Source organism: Pristiophorus japonicus, unplaced genomic scaffold, assembly GCF_044704955.1.
Source record: "Pristiophorus japonicus isolate sPriJap1 unplaced genomic scaffold, sPriJap1.hap1 HAP1_SCAFFOLD_994, whole genome shotgun sequence".
Taxonomy (NCBI): Eukaryota; Metazoa; Chordata; class Chondrichthyes; family Pristiophoridae; genus Pristiophorus; species Pristiophorus japonicus.
Window position 1 is genome coordinate 79,048 of NW_027254924.1, and position 13,724 is coordinate 92,771.

The window sequence follows — 13,724 nt, forward strand, 5'->3', positions numbered from 1 at the left end:
ATTTTCTCATAAGAATTCTTTATTTAACAGGAACAGCCCATCGTAATTATTCAAAATCAGTAATCAGTTCTGACGAAAGGTCTACCTAATAACCCCGCTCCCTCTTTTCAGATGTGGATACAACTGCTGTAAAGCTTGGTTCTTATTTTGTTTATTTTTTGGTTCCTGGGTGCAATACAAGGCATGGCAATTCTTTTATAATTGATTTACTAGAATTTGCATTCACTCTCTTGGCTTGTAACAGACAATCCTGAACTACTTCGTTTAACAGGAAAATACAGATCTGCCTTATTGACATCAAACATAACAAATGTGTTATGAGAGTTCATCTGAAATATAAGGAAATTGAATTACAAAGAAACACATTTTTTTCAAAACGAACATTTAAAAAAATTTTCAGCTCAGTTTTCAATTCTTGCATCAATAATGTACTGAATATAACAAAGCACATCTCTTGTCAGTTATGCACTTCCAACAGCAATGTTCTCTTTTAATAGTGTTCAGTTAAAATATGTTAATCACTTAAGAAATTAATTTAACAAAGGAACAATGCTCCTCGATTACTGCCCAAAGGACAGTCAGTACAATTTGTTCAAGACAAATTGTGTCTGACTCACTTGATTTTTTGATGAGGTAACAGAGGATGGATGAGGACAGTGCAGTTGATGTTCTGTATATGGACTTTCAAAAGGTATTTGATAAAATACCACATTAGGTTTGTGTGCAAAATTGAAGCCCATGGGATAAAAGTGGCAGTAGTACTGTAGCATGGGTACAAAATTGGTTATGGTATAGTTGTGGTGAATGGCTGTTTTTTGAACTGGAGCAAGGTATAAAGTGAAGTTCCCCAAGGTTCAGTACTAGGACCACTGCGAAGTTCATTAATGACTTGGACTTGGGAGCATGGGCACAATTTAGAAATTTGCAGATGACACTAAACTTGGAAGTGTAATAAACAGTGAGGAAGATAATAATAGACTTCGAGACAGACAGACAAACAGGCTGGTGGAATGGGCAAACACATACCAGATGAAATTCAATGCAGAAAAGTGAGGGGTGTAACATTTTGGTAGGAAGAATGAGGAGAGACCATACATGCTAAATGGTACAATTTTAAAAAGGGGTGCAAGAACAGAGAGACCTGGGAGTGCTTCTGCACAAATCTTGGATGGTGGCAGGACAGGAGCAGTTAATAAAGCATATGGGATCCTGGGCTTTATAAATAAAGGCACAGAGTATAAAAGCCAGAAAGTTATGCTAAACCTATGTAAAACACTAATTCGGCCCCAGTTCTGGGCACCACACTTTAGGAAGGATATGAACGCTTTGGCGAGAGTACAGAAGAGATTTACTAGAATGCTTCCAGGGATGAAGGATTACAGTTACGTGGATAGACTAGAGAAGCTGGTTTGTTGTCTCTGGAGCAGAGGAAGCTAAGAGAATTAAAAAAATGTTTTATTTGTTCATGGGATGTGGGCATCGCAGGCAAGGTCAGCATTTATTGCCCATCCCTAATTGCTCTCCAGTTGGTGATGGTGAGCCACCTTCTTGAACCGCTGCAGTCCTTGTGGTGAAGGTATTCCCACAGTTAGGGAGGGAGTTCCAGGATTTTAACCAAGCGACAATTTTGGCCATGACTTGCTCCAATTTTTTTTTGGAGTCAGTTGTTTTTTTTCTGGCATAAGTTAAAAAATGCCACTTTCCCCAATCAACTTGCTCCAGAGTAACTCAGTTAGGTACGATTTTTTTTAGTTGAGTTTTTTTTTATCCCAAAAGTTCCCAGCCACTTATGCCAGTTTTGGCTATTTATGCCACCTTGGCCAGCTAAAACTTACTCCAAAATCAACTTAGGTCAGCGTATGTGGCCAGCTCTGAAAAACCTTGCGGGCAGTTAAGAAATCGGCGCAAGTTAGTACAGTTAAAGCACCAAGACTTACAAAGCACTAAACAAAGCACAAAAATAAGCATTCAATAATAAAAAATAGAAGGAAGCTGAGGACCTGCACCAAGACTTACAAAACACTAAACAAAGCACAAAAAGTAACAATCAATCAATAACAAATAAAAAATAGAAGTCATAACTTTATGCCTGAAACAAGTTTTTTTTAAAGTTCCAACCACTTGGGTTTTATTCAAAATAAACAATTTGGAATACAATACATCACAGGGCTGCCATTCTCAAGGACAGTAGATGTTAGCTCATCAAGACGGTTGGTCCTTTTTATTTTTTGCCTTCAACCTTCCCCGTTCCTTTCTTGTTGTGCTTCTTGGCAAACCGCATGTTCCTCAGAAACTTGGGATCAACTCCTTTCAGGGGCTCAAATCGCCAGAAACAAGTTGCTCACGGGCTGGTGCGGGAGACCATTCGGCCAGGGATAGGGGAAACGATCATCGGGGCGTCCCTTCAGCCAGGGATAGGGGAAGCGATCATCGGGGCATCCCCTCGGCCAAGGATAAGGGTGATGTGCATCGGGTCCTGCTGACAGCTTGCAGAACACGCTGGGAGGATGAGGAGCATGCGCGCAGACTCCACTGCACATGTGGACAGCTGCCGGCAGTGTTTCCGGCGCAGGGCTGTAGCTCCAACCTCCCCCCCACTTCACCATGGACACTGCGTCAGGACCCAGGACACTCAGCAGAGGGGCCAGGATAATCTAAGTTTGTTGGTGCCATTTTGAGCGACAAAGTCGGCGCATTTCGGCTGAGTGCGCCGAAAAATGGGGTTGGAAAAAATCTAGCCCTATATTTCCAAGTCAGGATGCTGTGTGACTTGGAGGGGAACGTGGAGGTGGCGGTGTTGCCAAGTGTATGCTGCCCTTGTCCTTCTAGGTGGTAGAGGTCGCGGGTTTGGGAGGTGCTGCCGAAGGCGGCTTGGCGAGTTGCTGCAGTGCATCTTATAGATGGTACACACTGCAGACACGTTGCGCCGGTGGTGGCGAGAGTGAGTGATTAAAGTGGTGGATGGGGTGCCAATCAAGTGGGCTGCTTTGTCCTGGATGGTGTGGAGCTTAGAGTGTTATTGGAGCTGCACTCAATTAGGCAAGTGGAGAGTATTCCATCACACTCCTGACTTGTGCCTTGTCAATGGTGGAAAAACTTTGGGGAGTCAGGAGGTGAGACACTTCCCATAAGAATACCCAGCTTCTGACCTGGTTGCCACAGTATTTATGTGGCTAACCCAGTTAAGTTTCTCGGCAATGGTGAATCCAGAATGTTGACATTGGGGGATTCGGCGATGGTAATGCCGTTGAATGTCAAGGGGCGGTGGTTAGACTCTCGCTTGTTAGAGATAGTCATTGCTTGGTGTGAATATTACTTGCCATTTATCAGCCCAAGCCTGAATGTTGTCCAGGTCTTGCTGCAGCAGGCATGGACTGTTCCATTATCTGAGGAGTTGCGAATGGCACTGAACAATGTGCAGTCATTGAACATCCCCACTTCTGACCTGATGATGGAGGGAAGGGCATTGATGAAGCGGCTAAGGATGCTTGGGCCTAGGACACTGCTCCAAAGAACTCCTGCAGCAATGTCCTGGGGCTGATTGACCTCCAACAGCCACAAGTATCTTCCTTTATGTGTTACGTATGACTCCAGCCAGTGGAGAGTTCCCCCCCCCCCCCCCACCCCGATTCCCATTGACTTCAGTTTTACTCGGGCTCCTTGATGCCACACTCGGTCAAATGCTGCCTTAATGTCAAGGGCAGTCACTCTCACCTCACCGCTGGAATTCAGCTCTTTTGTCCATGTTTGGGCCAAGGCTGTAATGAGGTTTAGAGCCACGTGGTCCTGGCAGAACCCAAAGTGAGCATCGGTAAGCAGGTTATTGGTGAGCAAGTGCCACTTTATAGCACTGTCAATGACACCTACTATCACTTTGCTGATGATTGAGAGTAGGCTGATGGGGCAGTAATTAGCCAGATTGGATTTGTCCTGCTTTTTGTGGACAGGACATACCTAGGCAGTTTTCCACATTGTCAGATAGATGCCAGTGTTGTAGCTGTACTGAAATAGCTTGACTAGACACACGGCTAGTTCTGGAGCACAAGTCTTCAGCACAACAGCCGGGATGTTGTAGGGGCCCATATTTGATAGAGGTGTTTAAAATCATGAAAGGTTTAAAAAGAGTAAATAAAGAGAAACTGTTTCCAATGGCTGAAGGGTCAGTAACGAGACATTACAGATTGAAGGTGATTGGCAAAAGAACCAGAGGTAAACCTTTTTTACTCAACGAGTGGTTAGGATTTGGAATGCACGGATGGTAGTAGATACAACTGATTCAATAGCAGCCTTCAAAAGGGAATTGGATAAGTACTTGGAGAAAAAATTGCAGGGATATGGGGTAAGAGTTGGACTAACTGGATTTCTCTTCGAAAGAGCGGCGCACTAGACGGGCCAAATGGCCTCCTTTTGTGCTGTACTATTCTATGGCCAAGGAATCTGTTTTACAACAACAACTTGCATTTAGATATGCCTTTAACCTAGTGAAATGTCCCAAGGCGCATCACAGGAGTATTATGAGACAAAAAATTTGACAAGAGCCACATAAGGAGGAATTAGGGCAGGTGACCAAAAGCTTGTTCAAAGAGATAGGTTTTAAGAAGCGTCTTGAAGGAGGAAGGAGAGATGGAGAGGCGCAGAGGTTTAGGCAGGGAATGCCAGAGCTTAGGGCCTAGGCAACAGAAGGCACGGCCTCCAATGGGTGAGCGATTATAATCAGGGATACACAAAAGAGGGCAGAATTAGAGGAGCGCAGACATCTCGAGGAGGGTTGTGGGATTGAAGGAAATTACAGAGATAGGGAGGGGGCGAGGCCATGGAGGCATTTGAAAACAAAGATGAGAATTATTAAATCAAGGCGTTGCTTAACCGGGAGCCAATGTAGGTCAGCGAACACAGGGGTGATGTGATGGGTGAGCAGGACTTGGTGCGAGTTAGGACATGGGCTGCAGAGTTTTGGATCACCTCTAATTTACGGAGGGTAGAATGTGGGAGGCCAGCCAGGAGTGCATCGGAATAGTCAAGTCTAAAAGGTAGCAAAGGCATGGATGAGGGCTTCAGCAGCGGATGAGCTGTGGCAAGAACGGGGAAGGGCGATGTTATGGAGATGGAAATAGGCAGTCTTAGTTATGCTACGGATATGTAGTTGAAAGCTCATATCAGGGTTAAATACGACACCAAGGTTGCGAACAGTGTGGTTCAGCTTCAGACAGAAGTTTGGAGAGGGATGGAGTCAGTGGCTAGGGAACGGAGTTCGTAGCGGGGACTGAAGACAATGGCTTCGGTCTTCCCAATATATAGTTGGAAGAGATTTCTGCTCACCCAGAACTGAATGTCGGACAAGTAGTCTGACAATTTACAGACAGTAGAGGGGTCGAGAGAAGAGGTGGTGAGTTAGAACTGGGTGTCATCAGCGTACACTGACACTGTGTTTTCGGATGATGTCGCCAAGGGCAACCTGTAGACGAGAAACAAGAGGAGCCCAAGGATAGATCCTTGGGGGACATGAGAGGTAACGATGCAGGGGTGGGAAGAGAAGCCGTTGAATGTGATTCTCTGGCTACAATTAGATAGATCAGAATGGAATCAGGCGAGTGCTGGACGATGGTGGAGAGGCGTTGGAGAAGGATGGAGTAGTAACTGTGTCAAAGGCTGCAGTCTTTAGCATGTAACCTAGTATGTAATGGTGAATTTACCTGTAGTACCATCACAGCACCTCTGACATTAGCAGAAGCATTTTAAGATAAAATGAGTCACTGCTACTGGTTTCAGAGATGTCAGAACTAACTTAGGAAGTATTTTCTGCCGTCATGTTCAGAAGCAGCTGTGCCCTGGAGACCAAAGGCCATTATATCTCTGCCCACCAACAGGCTAAGCAGTTCAACTACCCATACATGGCAGTAATGTGTTTTCCAAATTTCTAGCCAATATGGACTCTTCCCACATTGGAGATGGTCCAGCAGGCAGAAGATAAAGTTGCAAATCATTTGCACAATTAATTGTTGCTCCAATACTGTGAAATGCACCCCACAATATACAAAGGAGCAAGTTCAACAGCACTGGTAGTCTCAGGCCATTAATGATATGGGAAGAAGTTCAAGTCTGGATAAATATAGCACTTCAATGCTTGTATTTATTTAAACATAGGGTACATTATTAATATTTTATACATATGCCATGGAACTAAAAAAATACAAAATGTCATTTTTACAAAACACAAATCAGTACTTCTGCAAATTTATGATCTATAAATACAAGAAATAATGATATTTTGTAAATTTTAGTCTGTAAATAGTAAGCAGGAATTTTGCATTAATTGTATAACTGTTCAGTTGCCCAGTTCCACACAGTGAAAAATACGTACATTTTAATCTCTTCAATTTCTACTTGGAATAAAGCAATCGCGTACTTCTTTGCTTCTGAACTACTGATCATTGAAGTGAGTTTGTTTGCAAGAATTTGCAGCTACACTACCAGCACCACAAAAATTACTTTTTCTGAAATATAATCCGTTCCTCTTGTTGTATGTATAAGCAACAATCCAGTGACCTGGAAAAATATTCTGGGGCATACCAATCTGGGAAAATATGTGGTCAGTATCAGGATAGCATGTCGTGGCCCCTCGACCTGCGAGAGAACAGCTCCGCAGGTCGGCAAGTATAAGAGCTGGAGCGGCATACCACTTCAACCTCCAGCGGGAGCTGCTCCAAGTGTGCGACAATTTTGAGATGGGCGACTGGGTGACATCATCAAAACCCTGGTCGCCGTTTTAGAACGTGGGCAGGAACATCGGCAGGACCCAGGTACAGAGGAGTGGGAAGGTCAGGGCGGATGAGCGGCAAGTGTTTGTGGCGAGATACGGTGAATATTTGTGGCAGAGGAGCAGTGAGAGATCGTGGCGGAGGTGAGGCAGATGAGGGTACGGGGCCCAGAAGAGCTGAGGGCCCAGGGCCCAGAAGAGCTGAGGGCCCAGGGCCAGCACGGGTCAGCTCACACTGCGACATGTGCGCGCACTAGGTCCGTGTAGCAGAGCGAATCTCCAGTCGTCTTGGTTAATCCTTGCCACTGGACCAAGACCTAGCTCTGCCAAGCCCGTGTGGTGGCTGGGGTGCAACAGTCACTACACGTTAAAAAAATTCACGCACAGGGCATCTTCCACCCCCTCAATTGGAGTTCAGGACTGGAACATCGGGTCCTTCATCGAAACACCTGCGAACTCGTGGAAGCAAATCATCCTCATTCGAGAGACCGCCTATGATGATGATGAGCATGCCAGAAATCCCAAGGAAACTAAATCAGGGACAGGGACTCAATAAAATTAATGTAAAACAAATAACAGTAATGAAGAACACAATGGCACTAAAGAGTGACAAATCCCCAGGACCAGATGGTTACTAGAGTCTATAATTAAGGATAGGATGACTGAATACCTCAAAAATGAGTTGATCAGAGAGCCAGCATGAATTTGTGAAAGGTAGATCATGCCTGACAAATCTGATTGATTTTTTTGAGGTGACGACTAATGTAATAGGCAGGGGAATGTCTATGAATGTTATTTATATGGACTTCCAGAAGGCATTTGATGAGACTGTTAACTAATTGTGGGCAAATTATTGACCTGGTTAGAAAATTGGCTGAGCGGCAGGAGACAGGCAGTAGGAATAATGGGTAGGTACTCAATTTGGTAGGAGATGACTAGTATTCTGGCCTCAACTATTCACGGTATTTATTAAAAGACTTAGATGACAGCATAGGTGGTCATATATCCAAATTTGCCGATGACAGAAAGATAGCGGCACTGTAGATGAAAGCATAACATTACAAAGCGCTATCAATAGATTAAGTGAATGGGCAAAACTGTGGCAAACGGCTATCAATGTAGACAAATGTGAGGTCATCCACTTTGGACAGGAGTCAGATTTTGAATTCCTCACTTATTGATTTCAGCAATACTGGAACCTAGAAAATGGGGCGAGGAGAGAGACTGACTGATCCTGTTGGGGCTGAGGGAGAGGAAAGCGTCCCTCTTTTGGGTGGGGTTATGTGAAAGAAGGAAGACCGAGAAACTATTTAAAGGAGGGTGAAAGAGACAGAGATAAACATACCTAGAGAGAGAGGCAGGAAGAGGCAAAGACACAAAGCTGAGCTGGGCAGGGGAAGTGGGGTTAGAAGGGAAAGACAGAAATCCATTGAGAGAGTGGTGAAAGAGAACTTTTGAGGGGACAGAAATCTTATTGAAAATGGGTATTTAAAAAAATGCTCTGCACTTTGAGGTGGCGAAAATCCATTGAGGGGAAAAAGGTGACACTGTTGATGAGGGGAGAATAAGGAGACAGAAACGCACGTTACTATGTGGTGGGGGAAGTGAACGGAGAACAGGAGAAACAACTGCAGTAATGGTGACAGAAGGTTTCTTTCGATTAAAGAGCTAGAGGGTCCAAATGGCCTACTTTCAAGCTGTGCTCCATTGCCAGTGAAATCATAATGTAACCCCCAAATGACAGTAATCGGCAGTGATAGAGTATTCAAACAGGCTCATTTAGACAGGCTGTGAAAAAACACAGGCCACATTGCATTAAGTCATCAATCAACTTGACATTTCCGGACCTTGGGTAGCGAGCCAATTAAAACGTTAAAAGACTATTAATTGAGCCAATAAGGTCAAAGAAGGCGAGTTCTTTTCTGTAATTGAACCCGGTATAAATACAGCCATTTTGACCATGTGATTTCAGTAAGACAAAGGAACTGGCAATCAGCCAGCAGCTTGTTGCTCTCTGCCAAAATAAAGAAGTTAAAACTACCATCGGAGTTCGTATTTCATTGGAAATTAAGAGATCTAACAGCAGTTAACGTGAAGCAACATTCTTGAAAGTCAAGTTGTTGAAAAAGGTCAGCAATAATCTATTAAATACAAATAACCATGCTTTTATTTTATACTTTTATCTGCCAAACTTCAATATTAATACCTGTACAGATAAATGTGCTGCCTTCTAAAATATCATGGCCTTATCACACTTAAATTTCCACAAATCTATTGAACAGACTCTTCAATTTGGAACAATTATATTAAGTTATAATGGTGCATGTGCTTTAGAAAGTTTTAAAATGCCCGCTTTCTTCACAAGAAGCCTCATAAAGCCTTATGTAGACTCTAATAAAGGGACACAAATTTAAACAAGGCACAAATACCCTTCTCGCTTTGTTTTCCTGGTCCTCCCTTTACATTCCTTTAAGGCTTCATCCAAAATGGACTCTTCCACAAGAGTACCTGAAGTACTCGAGAGTAATGGGGCATACAAGGAGTTAATAGTCTATATACAAAGATGATCAATTTTCATTTTCACAGTATATGCTTGTGATGATAAATGGAGGCATGCTCTGTATACTTGCAACAAACAAACAGTATCCTTACTGAGACATACTAAACCTGGCTGACTCTGCTCTTCCGAACTTGTGCTGATGCCATTTGTAGGATCTGAACAACAGTCCCAGTTAAGATCAATTAACTTACTTGTTTACTAAAGTTACAACATTATTTAGTGTGAAGATGAGGGGGGGGGGGGGGGGGGAGAAGGGGGCAAGGAGGGTAAAAAGAGGGCCAATGCAAATTTAAAAATCCTAATTACAGAAATTATGCTCAATAGATTCATAATTAATAATGAGAAACATACATAAATTATTTTTTACCTGGACCAAATGTTGGAGAGGCTTTCAAAATTTATACTCTGGGCCATGGTATTATAGAACATTTATTAAACAAGTAATTACTTCAACTTAGAAGTTTATGTGTTGGTCAGCATATGTTACACAGACATCAAAAGCTAAAATAGGCAATTCTAATAGTTTCACCAGTTTTTCTAACACATAAGCCCGTACAAACAGGAAAGGTAAAGTTCAGAACAATGGAAATTAAAATCCTAACAGACAAGATTTGCTACTAAAATATTGAGCTAGATATATAAAACCATGATATATGTTGCAAATTTATTGTCGTCATCTTTGAACTTGATTGCATAATGAGCTCTAGTGCTTTTCTACTGCCGTTCTGGGTATTTACACTTTTCCAAAAAAGTAACACTCAAGTCTTTAAGCTAATTTTAGGGCCCGATAACACCATCATATAGAGAAGGATATTTAAATAAAAGGAGATCGTGGACATGATAATGCAGTTCGGCATTAGCAGTCGGTAAGAGGAAACTATCCAAGGACTAGGTGCCACAATGAATTAACCAGCTGTCCCTTCACCATTGGTTGATAACATTCATCAACTGACTGCATCCATTCACTTGGATTTTCAGGCAGTATATTGAGGGATTATCATTTGTAGATTTCCCATGCTGGAGAGTGTTTAAACTACAACAGTTCAGTCTGTAATTGGTGTACTACACAAGGGCTTTACTAAATTCATGGATTCTCAATTTATTTTAGGGTTAGATGTCAAAGATTATACATTATCAGTCAAGACCTTGCTGACTGTGCAAATTGTATTGATCAGGGCATACAGGTGAAGGTAGTGGTGCGTTAACAATCCCCCACAGTGGAGGACCAGGAGTATAAAACAGGAATTGCTTTGGCAATACTTTTCTGGGACCTCTGAACTGAGGGGTCTCTGTCTGAGAAAAGCCCACTTTTTTTTTTTTAAACTGGACTTCATAACAGTCCTATGTAACAGTCTAGTCATTCTTTGAATGGACTAGACATAATCTTCCCTTGATTTACACAGAATTCAGCAAGTGTGTCAACTGTGCCAGTCAATGCAAACATTCTATCAATGCCAATGTTTTCTCTCTGCCAGTTTCAACAATAGCTGTCAAATCTTTGACACCAGTTGGTTCAATGATGCCAAAAATAAGTGTTGCTGGACTTGGCAGGCTTACTATGATCATCGCTTGTTCAGAGCAATGCAGAAAACACAATGCAGCTGTTCCTTACAAGTGCGCTCCATGAACCCAAAGTTTTGCAAGTACAGTATAATGTTTGGACAACAAGCATTTTACAAAATGATCATGAGTGGACCATTCCATTTTGCAAAGTATTTAATGCCTTCAACAGATGTTGGTGCAAACATTCTGCTATGGCTTTTAGCACAGGCATGTATTGCATGAGTTAATACTTAAGGGTGCGTCAAATTCAAGAGAATTGCAGGGAGCAGCACCAACCTCTGTACATGGCCTTCGTGTCCTCCTCAATTTCGGCTGCCCTCAAAAGTTTGTCACCATCCTCCACTTGCTCCATGATGACATGCAAGCCGCGATCCTGACCAACGGATCCACCACAGACCAAATTCACGTACAAACCGGGGCCAAACAAGGCTGTGTCATCGCACCAATGCTCTTCTCGATCTTCCTTGCTGCAATGCTCCATCTCACCCTCTCAAGCTCCCCGCTGGAGTGGAGCTATTCTACAGAACAAACTGGAAATTGCAAGGGGGATGGAGTATAAAAGCAGAGAAGTCCTGCTACAACTGTACAGGGTATTGGTGTGGCCACATCTGGAGTACTGCGTGCAGTTTTGGTCTCCGTATTTAAGGAAGAATATACTTGCATTGGAGGCGGTTCAGAGAAGGTTCACTTGGTTGATTCCAGAGATGAGGGGGTTGACTTATGAAGATAGGTTGAGTAGGTTGGGCTTATACTCATTGGAATTCAGAAGAATGAGAGGTGATCTTATTGAAACGTAGAAGTTGGATGCAGAGAGGATTTTTCCACTCATTGGGAAACAAAAACTAGTGGTCATAGTCTCAGAATAAGGGGCCGCCCATTTAAAACTGAGATGAGGAAGAATTTCTTCTCTTCGAGGTTGCAAATCTGTGGAATTCTCTGCCCCAAAGAGCTGTGGAGGCTGGGTCATTGAATATATTTAAGGCGGAGATAGACAGACTTTTGAGCGATAAGGGAGTCAAGGGTTATGGGGAGCGGGCTGGGAAGTGGAACTGAGTCCATGATCAGATCAGTCATGATCTTATTAAATGGCTCCGGTTTCTTTTGTTCTTATGGTGCTGAAATGGACAGCCCAGTGTGCTGTTTTCTGGACATTTGTCACCTGGTGCTATCCAGTAACAAAACCTTCTGCTTCTGGTAAAGCTCAAAAAAATGAATACTTCGACAACAATTTTTGATAACAGAAGATTCAATACTCTCATGTTTATCTAATCAAACCTACTCTGATAATGAGGTTGGAATTTGTTCCAAGCTTTTAGTAACGAAAGGTCTGATACCTGTAGCAAAGAACCGCTAACCGAAGGAAAACAAACTGACAAAATGGTGCAGATCCTGGTGCATTATAGGACATGGCACTATCGATCGACAATATCATAAGATTTTCAGTGTGTCCAGCAGCTTGCTTGCTCTGAATCTATGAAGCTAAATTACACTGCTACAGTAGAGCATGAGACATTTACAGTGGTGCTTCACAGAAACTGCAATGTTAAATAGTATTTTTTTCCCACTGAAAATAGTTCTCTCAACTTTAACTATTGATTTTACAAGAATTGTTTTCCTATCAATTCCTCCAGATTTTTATCATTCAAAACTTTGGCAGACTTACTGTCAAATAAGCTGTGGAGCAGTCTGTATCAGAGAGCAGGAAATCTAAGAACAAGTCAACCAAGTTCCTACTCAAACACTACTCTACAATCTAGTTACATAAAATAACTAGAAAGCTGGAAAGAGGTTGCTTATACACCAGCTAAACTGGGAAACTATGCATTGGCAGGAAAGAAGATTAAAACCCAAAGTTAAGTGTGTTAGTTTTATTTGGAAGGAAATCTAATTCAAGTTTCTGGTTCACAACATTGGAGTAAAATGAAAAGAAAAACTGCAAATCCTGGAAATGCGAGGTAAAAATAGAAAATGCTGGAAATCTACATTAGCTCTGATAAAGGATGCACACCTGATACATCATAACCTGTTCTTTTTCCTCTTTACAAATACTGACTGACCTGCTGTGCACTTCCGACATTTTCTGTTTATACTTCATGTCATTATGGATTATTTTGGACAGGAGGGTGGGATAATGACCCTAGGCTGGCTAGGTGTAATGGAGTGATGATATTTGCTTTGCACAGTACAGCTGAAACAATTTGAGTACAGGTAGACCAAGCTATTGGTCCAAAATTGATCTGGGTAGTGTTATAGGTCTCCAGGTCAAGAGACCCAGCAGGACCAGGCAATCTGGGCACAACTTAAGAGAACAGAATTTATTTTCCAGGTCCAGTGATCTACCTAGGATATATTTCAAGCTTGAATATCTATAGATGTTATAAATTATTGCTTACTTACACATTGGACAAAATGCTATGGGAAATCATTTACTAAACCTAGTTTTAAATAGTGCCCCTGTTGTGATATCCGCAATGTAGAGGGAGTAATAGAACGATAACATTATTAGATTCAATCAATTAGCCAAGTTGATACGGCTGAAAATGTTATGCTAGCATCAGATTATTTTTTCATAGAAACATCGAAAATAATTGCAGGAGTAGGTCATTCGGCCCTTCGAGCCTGCACCACCATTCAATAAGATCATGGCTCATCATTCACTGTACCCTTTCCTGCTTTCTCTCCATATCCCTTTAGCCGCAAGGGCCATATCTAAATCCCTCTTGAATATATCCAACGAACTGGCATCAACAACTCTCTGCGGTAGAGAATTTCACTGGATGACAACTCTGAGTGAAGAAGTTTCTCCTCATCTCGGTTCTAAATAGCTTATCCCTTATCCTTAGA

At 42.4% G+C, this 13,724-nt stretch overlaps 1 protein-coding gene across 1 annotated transcript in view; it reads right to left on the minus strand.

Annotated features, from left to right (window-relative positions):
• Nucleotides 1–13,724, minus strand: part of LOC139259393 (ral GTPase-activating protein subunit alpha-2-like) — a gene marked incomplete at both ends in the record, with an annotated part of 117,663 nt that overhangs the window by 77,465 nt on the left and 26,474 nt on the right. The window lies entirely within an intron of this gene.